A 20,526-nucleotide genomic window follows, 5' to 3' on the forward strand; every position below is an offset into this window, starting at 1 on the left:
AGCAGTTCTTACACCAACAATAGAAAGTATGAAGTATTGGGCTGCCTTAGAAGTATTTTTGCTGAAAATGATAGAGGTCTTCTCAAGGTTCAATCTCTGTCCAGAAGTTGTCTCATAAACTCTTAATAAACTGAACAACCTGCTCTATTTAATCGAGTTAGCCTTGCAAAATAAAATGCTGTCATCAACAAAAAATAAATGAGTGAGTCTGATTTGGCCTCTTGCCACCCCATGAATCAATCATTTTCCTTCAACATTCCTAATCAAATTACTCAAGGCCTTAGAACACAAAATAAAAAGATAAGGTGATAATGGAATACCTTGTTTGATGGATTAAAAGATTTTTGAGGGACACGATTAACCAAAATTGAATAGGATACTGATTCAATGCACTTCATCACCAACTCTACCCAACTTTGGTTAAAACCCACTTTACCCAAAACTGATTTGAGAAAACTCCACTCAATCCTATCATATGCCTTGCTCATGTCAAGCTTCAAAGCCATGAAACTTGTGCATAGCCTCAAAAGCCACGATGATATTGTCAGTGATTAATCTGTCGGATACAAAGGCTGATTGGTTTTGTGATATAATGTTTGGCAAGATCTTCGTCAAACTGTTTGCTACAATGTTGGAAATAAGTTTGTACATAATATTAAAAAGAGAAATAGTTTTGAAATTAGACACTTTGGTAGAGGATTTCTTCTTAGGAATGAGAGTGATAAATGTCTTATTTATATCACCAATACACTCATTGGAGTTAAGAACATATAACACAACCTCACTAACCTGATCCCCTACTATGCTCCAATGCTACCGGTAAAAGGCTACTAGGAAACCATCTGGACCTAGTGAGCTGAGTCCATTCATTTGAAATAAGGCATCTTCAACCTCCTTGCAAGTGTATGGCTTGATTAGCACTTGATTCATCTCTCCACTGACTCGAGGTTCCATAGTAGCCAGGCATTCTCCAATGTTGCTAGGTTCATAGGTAGAAAAAAGTTCCTGAAAGAAATTCTGAAACTGCTCACATATGCCTTCTGTAGTGTTTACTTCCTGACTATTATCATCTAGCAATCTTCTTATTGTGTTGGTTTTTATTCTTTGGAATGCACATTGATGAAAGAACTTAATGTTTCTATCCCCTTCATTCAGCCACCTTTGTTTAGCTCGTTGCTTCCAATTTGTATTCTATTCTTCAAGTAATCTATCAACTTCCTTTTGTAGGGACTTAATTCTGTCATTCATGTGCCCCTTATTCAGTTTTTGCAAGTTTGAGATCTATGCAAGCTTGGAGTTGATCTCTCTCTTTAAGTTGCCAATCTTCATTTTACTCCACGACATCAATTGTTGTTGACATTTCTTGAGGCCTTCAGTGGCGAAGCTGAGCTTGTTATATGCCATTCTTGGTCTTTTCCAGTCATCCTCCATGATTTTATAACATTCATCTTTGTGTGTCCAACTAGCTTCAAACCTAAAGGGTTTTAAAACCCAACCCATATCATAATCAGTTCTTTCCATTGTGATGTAGATCAGATGGACTTCAAGACTTTTGAAAATTGCTTCCTCTGAATAACTTTCAATTGTAAACATTAGATAGTTTTCCTCCCTGTACATTGGTTATATCTCAATAGAATTTGCAGTTATGTTGTAGCTATTGAGGAAATGCTTCGCACCCTAATGATTGACTCAATCAACCTGCACCAAGAGACATAATGGCCCGATGTGCCCAATGCACTTCTGATGCCTAAGTCAGGGTCAAAGGTAAAGAGAACTGGTATATAAGATGTGGATTAAAGATTACCTTGAATTGCCAGCGTTGGCCCTATATATAGAAATAAATCTAATTCAATGATGATCAAATAACAACACGATCCTCTCATTTAATCCCGGGGTCTTGAATATTGGGACCATGATCTTCATCCACAAAGGAAATGAATGACATTCCTGGGCAAGTACAAGTACCTTGCCCTTTCCTTTTGTAAGAGATCCGTGATTATTCGTAGCAGTTACCATACTTATCCACGACTGGGGTACGTCATCTTTGAAACGAGTGTATATTGTACCTTTTTTTGCTTGCTGGGCTAATGGACTGTGTTAGTGGGCTTTAACTAACCACATTAGGCCCAACTAATGGAGATAAAAACACCCCTTCTAGTTACCCTACAAATTCTTACCATGCTGACATGGCGGGGATTTAACCAGCCAGCTCAATTTTTTCATTTTGCTCATTAATCCATATTGGCAATTTGTGATCCCAATTATCGGGAGTGGACGTAATGGCTCTGTGCCTGTGCCCTTTCACATCACCAAGATCGTGAGATCTGTCTATGGCGATTTTGTAGCCTCTCCTTCCATTGGCTTCCCACTTGGAGTATAAACAAACTTCCTAACTTTTTTACAAATCCTTTCCATTCTCATCATCCATTTTCTTGTTCTCTCTTAGTGCTTCTTGTTTAAACCTTAGCCCTTGCTCTACATTTTTCATGTTTGCATCAATGGCCCCCAAGAATACCTCACGATTTTCATCGCACAGCTCGCACTTTCTCTGCAAGGCTGGGTCTTCGAGGGTGTCTGAGCCCCTTCCACAATGTAGCCCTCCCTACTATGAGGGATACGATTGGTCTTCTACCACCACCCCCTCTCACCTTAAAGGTTTGAGAGATTCATATGGAGTCTCTGACTCGGGGATTCTAGAAGTTCCTGGAACTTGACGTGGGGCCACCGATTAGAAGGGCATTGTTGAAAAAGTAGCCTTGTCCGCCCTTGCCTTCTCTCATGGGTTGAGATTTCCTTTTTGTTGTCTTGTGCACCACGTCCTTGATTGTCTAGGGTTGGCTCTTGCCCAATACACCCAAATGCCTGGAGGATTTTGATGTGATGTTGTGTTGTGTTGTGTGGAGGCTGGTTTTGGAACCTACCAAGGAGGAGTATCCCGATTTGATTGCTCGGGAGTTCATACTGACCCACGCGGTTAGGTCACAAAGGGGTAATGTTTGCAGTTTCCGGTCTCGAGTCTAGACCCAAGTGTCAGGTCGCCTAATTTGAGGGTCAATATTCTAACGCCAAGGTTTGGCAAATAAAATTCTTTTTTGTGTCTGGTCAAGGTTGGGATTTCCCTTGTCCGCCCTTTCTAGAAGGCACGGGCGGACAAGGCTACTTTTTCTACAATGCCCATCTAATTGGTGGCCAACTTCTAGAATCCCTGAGTCAGAGACTCCATACGAATCTCTCAAACCTTTAAGGTGAGAGGGGGTGGTGGTAGAAGACCAATCGTATCCCTCATAGTAGGGAGGGCTACGTTGTGGAAGGGGCTCAGACACCCAAAGTTGAGTTCCATGTTTGTGCCTTGTGGGGGATTTTTCCTCATCACAAGTTGATTTCCATAACTCCTTCTGGTTGGGAGCAAGTTGACCTAGAATTGGTTTATTCCTGAGTCGAGCAACACCTGAAGGAGGTTTGGACAAGCGCCCTTTTGACCAAGGTGAACATCGACCAATTTCTAGTGATGCCAAACCAGTCTCATGTGGTTGGCTGCCAATTCTTTAGGGATCCAATCGTTTCTTGGGGTGAGAAAGGACTTGCTAACACCCTACTAGGAAAAGGGCAAATAAGTCTTGTCAGGGAAGGCGAGAATACACTTGAGTCCAGTGGTGGTCGAAATCGCCCAAAGTCTGCACACAAATCTTCACACTTGTCGAGAGAACCCCCATTAGTCTGCTCGGGTTTCGCCTAGTTCTTAGTCTCATATCCCAGAAGGTTCTTTTGACTTAGATGAAGTTGATGACCTATTGGAACAGGTCTTCGCGGATCTGACGACGACTTTGGATTTCCATTTCCCTTCCACAGTCGTAGCTTTCATGCATTCGCCAACCTTGACTCTTCTGTCGACCTTGTTGGGTGATTAGGGGATAATTGATGACGAGGAAGATGCTGACATCAACCTATCCTTCTTTCAGGGCCTCTTGGACTCCTTCTTTAGTGCGCCATGGGATGTTACTCCCATGAGGGTGCCAGAGGAAGCTGGGATGGCACCAACGGGTTCGGGTGAGCCAAATAGTGGTGATGTTGTCGCCGCATCGGTTCCAAAGCTACAGCTCGAGGATCTTCCAAGGGAAGAAGTGGGTGACAGGGATCTCACCCCATGCTCAATTCCTTTTACCTTTTAGGGTGGCGAGACCCCTATCTTCCTATCAACCACAAGGGTCTCTCTCGTGAGGACCCTGTTGATTTGGACTTGAGCGCGGGTTGGTTTTCAATACCCTCCTCGCCATATAGTGTTTCCTTGGGAGAAGAGGTTTCCTCTCCCGTGGCCCCAGAAGGGATCGTTTCTTCTACTCTGGTTAGAGGAAGTGAGCAAGAAGTGGCTTCCACACAAGATGAGGAGTGGGGCGAGGATTCTCCCCTACCCGTGGACAGAGGCGGGGCTGAAGCCTTCATGGGTGGAGGACATTCCCCTCCTTCCCCTTTCGCTTTTCCATCTTATCCTCTTGGCTCACTCCCTGGTTTTAGGTCTTCTCAGGGTGAGGATTCCCTAGGTCTTTAGCTGCACGAAATGCCATAGGTGATGATGAAGAAGAAATTGCAGATAATGGAACAGAAAAAAAATTGACCCTTTCCTCGGAAGTCTGGTATAGCATAATACTCCTTTATATTTTTTGGTGGATTTGGTTAAATATAGTATCATGAAATTCATGGCTTAGGCCATCTCGTAAATTCACTTTCATTTGCTCTTTTTGGTTTTTCAATGAGCCAATGCTCTTATTACTTTTTCATTATTATTCATAGAATATATCAATACCCAAACACAACCTTTGTCACACGTAGTAAATCTAAATTATTGTTTGAAAGCAAAATATCATCTACAAATGGGATTAAAAAATAATTCCACTCCCACTAACTTGAATGCACTTTATGTACTCATGATCTGCAAAGTTTCATATACCATTATTAGGAGTTTTTTTTAGCCCAAATATGAATTTCCTAATTGCAAGCCCAATAGATCATATATTATGACCAAAAACTTAAGCTTGTAACATGTGTGCCTTTCTCCAAGCTTCTCATTCTCAAACGCATTCTCACATCCACTTGATCTAACTGTGTATTAAAATGAGCTACTAATATCATAACTATCCTCAATCATGAATACTCATCAATAATAATACCATTCAAGTTTTTCATAACGAGCTACAACTGCTTGTTTTTCTTGTAGTGGCTTCATTAATTACCTTGTCTACATACATTATATGTATGATTCACTTGAAAGCTTTCGAAATATTATTGTAACTTTCTGACCTCATTTACCACATCTCCAATACTACATAGATTAGTATTGACAATGAGTTTTAATGTAGTTTTCTCCCCAATCCCGATCTGGATTACCATCTGCAATCATCTCACTTGATCACTCACTTCATGTTCCAGTTAATTGCTTAGAGCCATAAGCAATCCCCCCGCATCAATAATTGTCTAAATTGTGTACGTCCACTCGAGATTTATGGCCATAGATCAATCCACAAACAAATTAAGCACCATTCACATTGAGTTTAACCACTATATAATATTAATCAATCTATTCAAAATTTGGAAGATTTCATTTATTTTGACTTGCATTAAAAAAAATGTGGAATGTCTTCTTTGATTATTTCCTTGAATGTTATACATGTAGGGTTGGGATACTGATTGATCTAATTAATGTTAATTATGTTTTTTTTTTCTTTTCTTAGATTCTAACTCTTCTTATATTGATCCCAAAAGAATGAGGATCCAATTTTAAGTAAAGCCTAGTTCAATGAATGCATACATCAGGGCAATTGGGACAAAGTTAAACAACTAGGAACCAAATTGTGCTCATCAACATGATACAATTCCCACCTAGTGCCCACCACCAACTAAACACCACCCATGCTGGGGAAAGTCGGTCTCATTGATGATGCAAATTCAAGTAAAGTTATTATATGTTCGACACTTTTGAAGATTGGTTTCCAATCTCGATATCTCTTTCAAAGTTGAATTTGCGGATCACCATCATCTCGACATCTCTTTAAAGATTGAATATGATCCATGAAATTGTTATTCTTGTATATTAGATGGACTTCGAGACTTTTGAAGATTGCTTCCTTTGAATAAATTTCAATTGTAAACCTCAGATTGTTCCCCACCCTGTACATTGGTTGTATCTCAATAGGATTTGTAGCTGTGTTGTAGCTAATAAGGATGTGCTTCGCACCTTAATGATCGACCCAATTATCAACCTGCACCAAGAGACATAATGGCCCGGTGTGCCCGATGCACTTCCGATGCCTAAGTCAGGATCAAAGGTAAAGAGAACTGGTATTTAAGATGTGGAGTAAAGATTACCTTGAATTGCCAATGTTGGCCCTATATTTAGGAATAAATCTAACTCAATGATAATCAAATAACGACACGATCCTCCTCTTTAATCTCGAGGCCCTAATTATTGGGACCAAGATCTTCATCCACAAATGAAAGGATTGACATTCTCGAGCGAGTAACTCGCCCTTTCCTTTTGTAAGAGATCTGTGATTGTTCATAGTGGTTACCATACTTATCCATGTCTTTGGAATGTGATCTCAAAAGGCGGGTATATTGTACACTCTTTGCTTGCTGGGCTAATGGACTATGTTAGTGGGCTTTAACTAACCACTTGAGGCCCAACTAATGGAGATAAAATCACTCCTTCAATTACCCAACAAATTCTTACCATGCTGATGTGGTGGGAATTTAATCACCTAGCTCAATTTTGTCCTTTTCCACATTAATTCATATTGGTGGTTCATGCTCCCGCTTCTCGGGAGTGGACGTAATGGCTCTGTGCCTGCGCCCTTTCACGTCACCAAGATCGTAAGATTTGTCTGTTGCAATTCTGTAGCCTCTCCTTCCATTGGCTTCCGACCTGGAGTCTCCTAACCATTCTTTGCCCCTCTATTTATCTATTTAAACAACCTTCCTTACTTTTTTGTTCTTTCCATTCTCATCATCCATTTTTCTTGTTCTCTGTTAGTGCTTCCTGTATAAACCCTAGTCTTTATTCTACATTTTTTGTGGCCGCATCAATGGCCCCTAAGAATACCTTACAATTTCCTTCGCATGGCTCGCACTCTCCTTGCAAGGCTGCGTCTTTGAGGGTGTCTGAGCCCCTTCCACAGTGTAGCCCTCCCTATTATGAGGGATACGACTGGTCTTCTACCACCACCCTCGCTAACCTCAAAGGTTTGAGAGATTCGTATGGAATCTCTGACTCAGTGATTCTAGATGTTCTTGGAACTCGACGTGGGGCCACCGATTAGAAGGGCATTATTGAGAAAGTGGCCTTGTTTGCCCTTACCTTCTCTCATGGGTTGAGACTTCCTTTTTGTTGTCTTGTGCACCACGTCCTTGACTATCTGGGGTTGGCTCTTGCCCAACTACGCCCTAATGCCTGGAGGATTTTGATGTGATGTTGTGTTGTGTGGCAGAGGTTTTGAAACTCGATAATGAAGAGTATCTCGATTTGACTGCTTGGGAGTTCATACTGACTCACGCGGCTAGGTCACAAGAGGGTAATGTTTGCAGTTTTCGGTCTTGACACAAGGGTCAGGTTGCTTGATTTGAGGGTCAGTATTCAAACTCCAAGGTTGAGATCCTGCTCAGGCCTCGTGTGGGATTGTTCCTGATCACAAGGTGATTTCCATAACTCTTTCTGGTCGGGAGCAAGCTAGCTTCGAATTGGTTTATTCCTGGGTCGAGCAACACTAGGAAGAGGTTTGGGCTGATGCCCTTTTGGACCAAGGTGAACATAGACCAATTTCTAGCGATGCCGAACCGGTCTCATGTGATTGGCTGCTAATTATTTAGGGATCTAATAATTTCTTGGGGTAAGGAAAAACCCGCTAACACCCTGCAGGGAAAGGGGCCAAGAAGTCTTGCCAGGGAAGACGAGAATACACTTGAGTCCAGTGGTGCTCAAAACCACCCAAAGTCTGCAAGCGAATCTTCACACCTATCGAGAGACCCCTATTAGCTTGCTCGGGTTTCGACAAGTGCTTCCCCTCCTATCCAGGAAGATTCTCTTGACTTAGACGGCACTGATGACCTATTAAAACAGGTCTCCATGGATCTGATGACGGCTTTGCATTTCGAGTTCCCTTCCATAGTCGTAGATTTTGGGCATTCACCAACCTTTACTCTTCCGTTGAGCTCGCTGTGGGATCAAGGGATAATTGATGATGAGGAAGATGCTAACATCGACCTATCCTTCTTTTTGAGACTCTTGGACTCCTCCATTGTGTCCCAGGATGCTACTCCTATTAGGTTGCCTGAGGAACCTGGGATGGCACCACTGGGTTTGGGTGAGTTGGACAGTAGCGATGCTGCCGCCACATCTATTCCAAGGCTGTAGGCCGAGGATCCTCCTAGGGAAGAAGTGGGTGACAGGGAGCTCACCCCACGCTCGGTCCCTTTTACTGTTTAGGGCTGCGAGACCCTGATTCTTCTTATCAACCATAAGGATCTCTCTCGTGAGAACCCTGTCGATTTGGACTTGAGAGAGGGTAGGGTTTCAATACCATCCTCGCCATTTAGTGTTTCCTTGGGAGAAGAGGTTTTCTCTCTTGTGGCCCTAGAAGGGGTCGTTTCTTCTACTTCAGTTAGAGGAAGTGAGCAAGAAATGTCTTCCACACAAGATGAGGAGCGGGGCGAGGATTCTCCCCTACCCACGGATGGAGGCGGGGTTGAAGCCTTCGTGGATGGAGGACATTCTCCTCCTTCCCCTTTCGCTTTTCCATCTTATCCTCTCGGCTCACTCCGTGGTTTGGTGGGTGAGGATTGCCCTAGTTCTTCAGCTTTATGGAATGTCGTAGGTGATGATGAGGCGAGGGCCAACTCTATCCACAAGATGGTGAGCAAACATAGAAGCCTCTTTTCTTTAGTAAACATTTCGCCTGTTTCCCCCTAACTTCACCTTGATAAGTGACCTTACCTTGATAAGTGTGGCTTGACATGGGGTAGACTTGCTAGCGGCCTGTGCTGTAGGCGACCGAGTTGGCTTTGAAGTGGAGGTGTGCGCTAGACAGATGTTCCCTTATTGGGCGCGAAAGGAGGTTGCTAGGCTACAGGCCGAGGTTTGAGTTGGAGGAGGCTCTTAATCAGATTGAGCGTTATTCTCACACCTTAGTGGAAGATGTTGATAGTCTCTGCAAGGAATTATCCAACCTCAAGAGCGATCTCGGCTGGTCAAGGAGGGAGGCTGTTTGTAGCCTGTTCGAGCTTAGGGTGCTGCAGGAGGAACTGGCCTCTTGGCAAGATCGTTTGTCTCGTTTTGAGAGGGAGTTGGAGGAGACCATTCGAAGCTGCCATGAGAATATCGACGAGTTGGTGAAGGCCAAGGACTCCCTTTGGGACTTGAACTTGAACTTTGACTATCTTCGTCACTAGAAGGAGTTGCTCGATAAACAATGTTTGTCATTGGAGAGAGACCATACCTGGTTGTACAAGAAGCACGACGAGCTTAGTGAATCTCTGTAGGGCTACAAGGACAAAGTAAATACAAGCTATAAAATAAGGCATATCAAACAGAGAGAAATTTGAGAAATAGATAAGAAATATATACCTGAAGCAATAATGGATTTGGCACATGATTCCCTTTATTTACATGCATTTTATTGCAATCTGATAAGCCAATTGATTTTAGCCTTTTTAAGTTGGGAGTATCAAATGAAGATTTTGCTGATACATGAGGAAAGCCGAGCAATTACTGCTTCTATATTTGTTGGAAGTTGTAGAATTTCTTTAAGTTGCTTGCAGCCTACCAAAATAAGGTTATACAATCCAACAAATCCTTCTACACATAGAGGAGGGACAACAATAATTTCTAATTTTAAGTTTTCACTATCATATAATATAAAAACTGATGCAATATTATATCATTTCAATGAACATGAACTAATGATTATAGTTTAATTATGTCGGCAATGGTCTAGTAGTCTATGGTATTTGTTTGTTTCTCATGAAAGCTGATACCATGAGAGGATCAGTTCCCCATACCCTAACTACCGTATAAAACATTTTAGCTATCAATTTGAAATTTTTTTAAAGAAAGACTTGAACAACTCCACTGTAACACTGCTAGCATCAATAATGCTATGAGATGGTATTCCCACGTGTGCTTACATGGGATCAAATTAATTTTTCAAAGAAGAAATATTTGAAAACTAAACTCATCATTCTCCTCTTCACCTTTGTCATATACTGAGTCACACTAAATAATTATATATCATATTCATAGTTAGAATACGAATTATCTTTGAGATGCCTTGGTGGTGAAGTGATAGACACACGTGACTCAAAATCACACGGGCATGAAGGTTCGAGTCCTTTTCAAAGCATAATATTGATCATACTACAACATGCCTGTTACCTATATATATATTTTGATTAAGACCGGAAGTCTACCTAAAATAGAACCTAGCTATCAAACAAGTTCATTTAGAATGGAAAACATGGATTATTGGCCGAATCCCACAAAATCATTTTATAGAAGTTATGTTGTTTTTAAAATGCAATTAGACTTTAAAATGCAATTAGACGTTGAGTATAGTAAATCATCGTGATCAGAAAATCTCACTTTCCCCTGCATCTATAGCTCTAATCATGATCTCGTTGGAAAAAAAAATGTGATTTGAGTTTGATGAAGTGAAAGATAATAAATTACTTACAATTTGCTTGCCAAAACATGGAGTCTTCACTGAATCTTTAAAGATAATAAACACTTGAGTTGCTAATATTGATGGATTTGGGAAGACTAATAATATCACTCCTAGCTCAATATTGCTAGATCTTCCAAACTACAAAAGTAATAAATATATATTTATATATATATATATATATAGTTCCCTAAGGAGACCTGATTTTGATAAGAGGCTACCTTCATAATTAAAATGTAGCAATGAGAGTGATCATTCTGCACTTGACGAAGTTTCAGATCCATTTGTAGACATAGCAGAGGGCATACAACACTGTCCTTTACCCTTCACCATCTTTGTAAGCTAATCACCAAGCCCTGAACAACCTCCAAGAGAAAGAGTCCTTAGCTGTTGCAACTGAAGAATGTTATTTGAGAGATGCATAAGGTTTTGGCAACCTCCCAGCTAGATATAAAACCTAAAGCCCAGTGAGATTGCCGATGGATGGACAAATTTATGTTATATTCTAAAGATTCCAGTGTACAATGAAATTCAGGAACGTTTTGAAGGCTCGAGTAACCTTCTAAGGTAAAGCAGCCCTGCTAGGTACAACCGCCCATGCGGCATTAAGTGCAACCGGCTGACACAATCTCATTTTTTATTCATATATCTGCCACCTCTTTCCCATCAACTTTTACATTTAAAAAAAAAAAAAAAGTCAGTTGGCGTTGTCCATTCATCTGCAATTTGCAATCTCCATTATCTCAAGGAGAGAAAGCAACTTCATTATCAGTCTAGGAAGTAGTAGCCCAATGTCGGTTAGCACAACTCACTCACCACCGAGAAGAGCCGCCGTACGATTCTAGCAAACTTCTAGAGAACTTATTTTTGAATCGTTATTAGAGTGAAATTCGGGAAAAATCATTTCATTCTTTCCATCTTTAACTTTTCGTTGTTAGATTGAAACTCAAAACATTTCAACTAAGAAGAAAAACGCCATTACTAGTTATGATTTTCTTTTTTTATAAAAAAAAAAAAAGAAAGGAAAATACTTATAGTCATTTCTGGTAATGAGTTCAAATTTTGGAAAATTTTTTTTTGATATAATCTACAACTGCACTACCCACCAAGATAAGAACATGAAGATATTTGTGTGGAGGAGAGAGAAAGATATTTGTGTAGTACCTGCTTCAACTAGCAAGAAGCTACTCTGAGTGATCTGGAGAGATGGAGGAGGAGAGGCACCTCAGAGGTGTGATCAAACGAGAAGAAAGGTTGGTTGGTGCATTCTCTGCGCAGCTAATTAATTATTAAATGTATTTTGTAGGATCCCGCAGATGAACTTGCGTTTTTGGATTTGAAGATAAACCTTCTAGAACTTCCATCATTGTAACGCAAGAATTTGATCAATTTTTTATGGAGAAATCAACTGGTGCGAGCTTGTCCGAGGTATTGAACTTCCGGGATATTAAACTTGGGCTGCGCCAAAAAGAGACCTGAAAAAAGAGTGAAACTGTGAAATTGAGAGGAAGAAAGAGAGAGGAATAAGAGGGTAGGAAAAAATTGACAGAGACAAATTGAGAGAATGAAATGAAGAGAGAGGTAAAAAAAAATATATTTTATCATCCGGTTTCGCGGGGGTTTCCCCGTCCGGTTGTAAATAGAATTTTTGTAAAAATAATTCCAATCCCACTAACTTGAAGATGTATGTACTAATTAGTGTATTAAAGTTTATTTTTAATCACCGGTATGCACGTGCACCTTAGTTAGTGTGCTACTCACTTTTACTATATATTGTTTTTCACTATTTGATGAAATATTTCCGGATCCTTCTATTTGTGCCCTAGTTCTCTCTATCTCTCAAATTAAAAATAAACTTTAATACACTAATACTCATCAGCAAAGGACTATCATATACTATTATCGGGAGGTCTTTTTAAAGCCCAAATCTGAATAATTTCTTAATTGCAAGCCAAATAAATATTATGATGACCAAAACCTTAAGCTTGAAACATGTGTACTTTCCTCCAAACTTCTCATTCTCAACACATTTTCACATCCACTCTATCTAACTGTGTGCTAAGACGAGCTACTAATACTATAACTATCCTCAATGAATAGCTTTTCATAACAAAATTAAAAAGAAAAAAAGAAAAACCTCAAACAAATTGCAATATCATTCAAGAAATTAATTAACTATCTCCCCAATTCCCATCTGGATTGCCATTTGCAATCCTCTCATCATGGCTAAAGCTTAAATTTAAATTGCTGATTACCTAGTCATGATTCACTTCATGTTCCAGTTTGCTTAGAGCCATAAGCGCCATTCCTCCCGCCTCAAGATTCCTCTGAATCATGAATAAAGTCCACGCAAGATCAATTGCCAGAAATCCACAAAAAAATTAAGCACCATCCAGGTTGAGTGTAATCACCATTAATCTATTCAAAATTTAGAAGATTTCATTTATTTTGACTTGCGTTGAAACAAATGTGGAACGTCATCGTCTTTGATTATTTACTTGAATATTGTGTATATATATAGGTTTGAAATACTGATTCTAATTGTCAATTATGTTTTTTTTAAAGTCACTAATTTAGCGCGCGTATAACCTAATCAAATGAATGCAAATATCAGGGCATTAATTGGGACAAAGTTAAACAGATAGGAATGAAACTACACTAACAAAATAATGAGATAAATATAAATTCGATGATATATGGGGATTGCTCAAATCTCCATGTTGCACTCATCAACATGATATAAACCCCACCCACCACCAGCTAAACACCACCCATGCTGCTCGCGGAAGTCAGTCTCATCGATCTACAACTATGCATACCCAAGTCGAAGTTCTAAATCCAATCTTCATTAATTAAATCAGCATCAACATCTTCGTGGTTTCCAATCGGGTTCCAAGTTATAATCACAATCATCTCTTTGAAACTTGAATGCCATTCCTTACAAGTAAAATTGCGTATGCACGGGCTGTTGTGCATTTTGGGTGGAAGAGGCAATGGGCGGAAGAGGCAATGGTTTCCGTCTTTCTGTGCTCTGATGGAAGAAAACGAAACGGGCTGTTGTTATGGAGTCTTCTCCATATACATGGCATGGGTTGTCCATTTTGCCCCACCTCCTTTCTAAAATTTACAAGATTTGGACAATTAATCATGTTAATTGCCCATAGACTTTTCAACTGAAATATGTTTATTGGAAGATGCACGAGGCTTTTGCACCCTCTCAAATACAACTCCTTGAGACCAGTGAGGTTTGTAATGGACGAAGGTAGCTCCTGTATTACGATGCTATGTAACTGGACACATTTCAAATGTTCCATTTCACTCTTAATTTCAGGAAAGTATTCAAGGCTTGTACAACCTTCAAGTTCAAGTACTTTTAGAGATCTCAACTTGAAGCTTCTTGGCAAATTCTTTAGACTGGAACATCCTTCCAATCTCAATTCAACAAGCTTATCTAAAAATCCAATAGAATCATGAATGTCAACTAAACTTTTACATCCATAAAGAATCAACTTCTCTAGATTTGAGCAACTTGAAAGATCTGATATATTTGTCAAGTCACCACAGTCATTGAAATCTATACTTGTTAAGTTCTATTTTATAAAAAGAAAATAAAGGAAATGTATTAACAATTAAAGGAAATTTGCAGCATACTTTAAAAGTAAGACAGATTGACATGATATTGAAAATAAAAATACTTGCCTTAGATTGCAATCCCCTGCCTAAATCTCTAATATTGCTTCCTCTAATGTCGAAAACAATGAGTTTTTCTCCAAGAAAAGAAGTTGGCAAAAACTCCAAAGAGCAATTAGGCCAATCAAGAACTCTTAACTCATTGGAGAGATAATTCAATCTGTCACAAAAGCTTTCATCACATCTTCTAACTATTAATATTCTGAGTCTTTCCATTTTTGCAAACACCTCAGAACCCAAACGTATCTTGCGGTGCCCCCCAAGTAGATTTATCAATATGCCTTCAATATGCTTTGTTCCCTAATGTGAGAATGCACAAGTGTTCTATAAAAAATCATAGATAAATTCCATATAATTCAACGCTACTTGTGCAGGAGTTCATGAACTATATATAAGTTTAACAAGCTAAGATTATATATATTTTTTACAACACATGTGTGCATCACTATTTCATTTATTAAGAAGGAAACAACAAACATAAGCCACATCTTTCTTCATATGGTGTTTTTAGGAATAAGTGAGTACGTTCAAGTATTCAAAGTCATGAAGACTTCTTTCTTTTAATACGTATTACTCAGCTTGAAATACTAAAAAGGGTAAGAAAATCATAGCATTTTGCCTTTCTAAGAAAAATATGGGGAAAAGGGAAATTGTTTTTGATGATTTTATTTATACTTCTTTACTAAAATTATTTTATTTACAACATTGAGACAATATTTCATGTGGAGGGTACGTATGTGTCTATATAATTTATATGTATTTCTGGATCCATTCATTTCAATTTAAAAGTAGCTTCAATTGAGAAAAAAGAGAACTCAGAAATAAAATTATATTTCTAGGGCAAATCTTACCTTATCTTTTTCAAGTACTTCATGAACATCTTCATGAAAGTATAATCTACTCCGCTTGCCAGGTTCTTCGGGTGATTCTTGTCGGAAAATTTCTTTACCCATATCTTCTAGTAAGTCATGCATCATCAGTCGGTCATATTCATCAATAGTTATGAGACATTTATCAATGAGCTTTTTGATACCATCATCGGGAAAGAAACCACAATAGCCCAATATTTTAGTGACATATTCTTTCTCGTCTCCTTTGAAGAAACATGCAATGTCAAGGAAAATCTTTTTTGTAAAACCATCTAATCCATCGTAACTTATTTTGAGTTTTTCTTGGATATTTTCTTCTAGAATTCTTTTGTACTTTTCCAATGCACTTTTCCAATACTTTCTATTTTCTCCATATAGATTTGAGCCTACCACTTTTAAGGCAAGTGGAAGGCCACCAGCATAGTGTAGTGCATCTTCTATGAGATCCTCAAAACCATCAATAGGTTTGTCACTTTTGAAAGCATACTGGGTAAAGAGCTGAAGGGCTTCATCGCGATCCATTTCCTTCATAGGATAATTCAAACTAACACTATGCTTAGTTAGCAAACTCTTATCCCTTGTTGTTATGATGATTCGACTCCCAGAACCAAACCAATCTCATTTTCCACATAATTTTTTTAATTGGTCCAAATGATCAACATCATCAAGAACCAAAAGAATTTTTTTATGGCAAAGTCTATTCCTTATCAATTCCATTCCTTGATGATCATCATCAACCCTTAGTGACTTTCCTAGAATGTTATAAAGAATTTTCTCTTGCAACTGTCTGAGACGGCCTTGATTTTGTTTTGAAGATTCTCTAACATCAGCAAGAAAACAACGGCCTTTAAACTTCTTAGCAATGAGGTTATACATCTCTTTTGCAATAGTTGTTTTACCAATTCCACCACTGCCGAAAATCCCTATCATGCGTGTGTCATTCTCCTCAATACATAAAAACGTCTTAATAACATAATTTACATGAGACTGTATTGCCACTGGATTCTCAGCAACATGCAAGTCAAAACGATTTGGTAAGCTTGTTGAGACCTCTTGAACAATTTCTTCAATAAACTCATATTCGTCTCTACCAATGCAAAAAGATTTAAAGAAAATTCATGAATTTGACTTCCTCATGGTAAAAGACAAGAGAACTTGATTTAGGCACAATTTTATTCTCATATTATAAATGACGTTATTGGCAGGGCACAAGTTAAGTACTAAATGCAGGAAAATGATCCCTACCATTTGAACTAGAATAATGCTAGATATAATTTTAAGTTGCGTAAGTTTCATGTATTTTACTTGAAAAAAAGTGAAGCCCACCATTAGAAAAATAATTTTTTTATACATGTCTCAAATTCATCTATATTTTTTTTAAGAAAGAATGCACAAGTTTTGAACTAACAACCGTTATAAACATATGAATATTGAAAGAGTAACAATTCGCAATGCTAGCTATAGTACTATATATACCAAAACTATCATCATAAGTGCTGATGATGGACTTTACCAAAGCCATGTACGTTGTCATTCTTTGTTCACTGTTTTCTTTATTTGTTGCAGTAATGTTTTTTAGTACGTGACATTTATGTGTTAAAAAAAATGCCACCCATATTCAATTTATACCACACTACAAGGGCAAAGACCATTCCCAGCGAAACCGAATCGTTAAGCAAAGCCACAAAATCGCCGCCTAAAATATTTAGCAGCGATTTATAAATCGCTGGACATTCGCTGGTATTAAAGCCCCACTTTAGATCTACTCCAACGAAAGCCAAAAATCGATTAACATCATGACCTTTAAATAATTGGGTGGTAATATTTCTGTTCACAACATTAATTTATTTGCATACATCTGGATCAAAAATCTAATCTAGGGTTTGTCTAGAGATTTCAATTCATATTCTCCTCCAAGGGATTGCTATTATAAGAAGTTTATTGTTTTTTAATAATGAATCTTATGGTTTTCAGTGAGACTATGCAAGACTTATACACTCTAATATAGTTAAGATATATTTAAACTTGCTCCTAACTAAAATAACTAGAAATTAACTTTTATGATCTTATAAAAATAGAAAAATATGAAGTTAGTAGTATAAATAAATCTGAAACGCCTATTTATAACTAACTCAATGTGTCAGTTATAAATAGCTAGCCTTACCTGAAGTTGGCCTATTTTTTCCTTTTAGGGATTTAATATATGAAGTGTATTATGGCATAATATACTTGAGTTGGTTTTTCCCCTTTACCAAATTATGATTTGTTCTTATAGTTTGGTACATTTTCCTATAGGATTTTAACTGTGAACTATATTACCGGCGAAATTTTGTTGGTATTGCCTTGCAGTAGTTCGATCTTAAGCTTACACCTGATCTAAATCTATATATAAACACTAAAAACATTAGTATTACACAAAGAAAACCAGGCATTGAAAAGAAAATCGGCACTTAAACCGTAAAATTGGGCAGATACAGAAAATTCTGAAGCAAACAGAGGAACATTTTTTTGATAAGTTACATAGGAACATGCACATTTGTTTCGCAAGTTAAACAAAATTATTGACAAAAAAAAAAAAAAAAACACAAATTTTGCATGTCCAGTGTTCATGAGAAATAACCATTTCCAACCAAATACATAGTCAAAACTAAACTAATTACATAATTAGATTTCATGGCAAATGATGAATTTTGGAATAAGCACAAAAACGAATTTTAGATTTCATTGAAGGGAGGAAAACAGATAAATTAGCAACGAGAGATACCTATACGGTGGTTCCCTTCCTTGGAGCTGCCAACGATTATGCTGGACTGCGGCAAATCTTCAACTTGGGAAACGGAATGGAGGCACAGAACGAATATTGTAAGGGAAGGAAACGTAGGATTTCGGCTTGTTACTAGCCAAAATGAAGGGAAGTCGATCTTTCCATTTTACTAGCCAAAAATCAAGAACAAACAACGGAAGGGAGAAAGGTGTCGGAAAATGGGATAGTGAAAACCCACTTTCGGTGAACGCGGAGGAGGTGACGCCGTGGGCAAACACTGGGTAGGGCAGCGCAATGCAGGTGCAATATACTTGAGGGTTCATCGAAGTGTAGAAGGTAGGTGTTGGGGAGAAATGTATTAGGGGGGAAAATAATTACGACCATAAACCTGGGTATCGATTTGGCGCCCAGACAATGTGTTGCGACGAAGTTTAGAGCGTTGGAAAGAAAATTTTTCTACCAGCGACTTTAATTGCCCCTAAAGACCTTAAACTCATTGCAATAGCCATGATCAATGGACCCAGTGTACGATTGGTCATATTTCATTTAAAAACAACCGGCGGTTTTTAACTCGCCGCTAAAGAATACTTTTCCCAGCGAATTTTCTTGCAGCGACTAAAAACTCGCCGGTATAGACCAACTTTCTTGTAGTGCCATAAGCTTCGCAAAGTATTAATTTGCATTCTGAAGTATCGATAAATTCTACTTAGTTTGTACATTCCAATTTAATTTGACAATATATATCAAGAATGTGCCACGTGACCAATTTAATTGGTAAATCATAAATGTATGCAATTACTTATGGTAGAAATTATATATACATATATATATATATATCAAGATTTCTCCTCTCTCGGTTTTGTGTCGTCTGGTGCCACCATCCTCCATGCCTCGACACCGCCTCTCCAGTAATCCTCTCTCTCCATCTCTCTTGATCGTTGCTCTCTATGTCTCTCTCTCTCTCTCTCTCTCTCTCTCTCTCTCTCTCTCTCTCTCTCTCTCTCTATAACACGAAACCCACACCCATTTTGGGTTTGAAACTAGCTGCCGCCATCTCGCCTTGCCATGTCCGCCAGATGCCGGCCAGGTGAGACCTTAGTCTATGTGTTCGTCACACTCACTCACTCTCTCTCTCTCTCTCTCTCTCACATTCTCTCTTTCTATCTCTGCCTCTCTGTCTCTCTCTGAAATGTTCCACCAGCCGACCACCCCACTTCCTCTCGTCAGCATACTTCTCCTCTTTCTGCCATCTCTCAATTTCCCTCCTTTCGCGTCTGTCTCCATCACTCTCTATCCCTCTCATTCTCTTTGTCTCTGTCACACTCTCTCTCAAGCGGACAACGAACCACCTCCGCCTTCCCTCTCAATTTCCCCTCCCTCACTCTGTCCCTCTCAGTTTCTCCTCTCTCTCTCACTCTCTAGCTCCGCAACACACACATAATCTATTTCTTTCTTCCTAAGTAGATTTAGCATTTCTCATATATATATATATATATATATTGTCAAAGGATGTAATCAGATCAAAACTAAAAAAAAAATATATGGATAGATAGAAGGATAAGAGTTGTTGGAATTACTGGTTGATCTTCAAATGAAAACCGCATAGCTTAGGAACTTGATTTAAGGCAGTCTTCCACCTCTGAATTTTAGCATCATCCTTGAACTTTTCTTCATGTTTAGCCAATGCTTCCTTAAAACTATATTCTTGGTGTCGCACTGTCGATGGCTCGAGTTTGTAATACACAGCTAGAACCACCTGTTGCTTTGATTCTTTACACTCTAGGATCTTCACCAGCTCATCCAAACACCATGTAGATGATGCATAGTTTTCAGAAAATATAACGATCGAAATCTTTGACTCTTCAATGGCCTTTAAAAGTGCTGGTGAAATTTCTTCACCTTTTCTCAGCTCCTTGTCATCTTTATAAGGGTTGATTCCATTTCGATCCAAAGCTTGGTAAAGATGAACCGCAAAATTATTGCGAGTATCCTCACCTCGAAAGCTTAAGAATACATCATGTTTTGATTGCGAGGTCATTATGAACGTAAAGTATAATTAATTGGAGATGGATCGTGGAAGATAATGGAGCTCATTATATAAGTGTCGTTGCATGAGGAGGAACTTCTAGGCAACTTCCGCGTTGCATCATATGAGGCGTTGGTATAACGCAATGGTATAATGCGATGGTTGTCATCTGAATTTTTTAAGGAAAAGAAAAAAAAAAAAAAAAGAAGCGAGCCCTCATTTTGCCTTTTTAAAAAGGTTTTACGCTTATTTGATAAAATGAAAAGTGCTTTTAAATCGTAGATTTTTTTTTTAAATAAATGATTTTTTTCTTATTTTTTCCTCTGCCTCTTTTATTTGAGAAAACTACATACCAAAAAAACTTCATTTTTTTTGGCCTAAAGAACGCGGCCACAAACTTCTTCAAATTCCTTTTTAATAGCAATAATAATACACAACACTTTTACATACTTTTTATAATACAAGATATAAAAT

At 38.6% G+C, this 20,526-nt stretch overlaps 1 pseudogene; it reads right to left on the reverse strand.

The window, feature by feature from the left end:
- Positions 1-12,958: 12,958 nt before the first annotated feature.
- Positions 12,959-20,064, reverse strand: LOC109007131 (annotated as a pseudogene).
- Between the last annotated feature and the right edge of the window lie 462 nt (positions 20,065-20,526).

This window comes from Juglans regia, chromosome 6 (assembly GCF_001411555.2).
Source record: "Juglans regia cultivar Chandler chromosome 6, Walnut 2.0, whole genome shotgun sequence".
In the NCBI taxonomy this organism is placed as follows: Eukaryota; Viridiplantae; Streptophyta; class Magnoliopsida; order Fagales; family Juglandaceae; genus Juglans; species Juglans regia.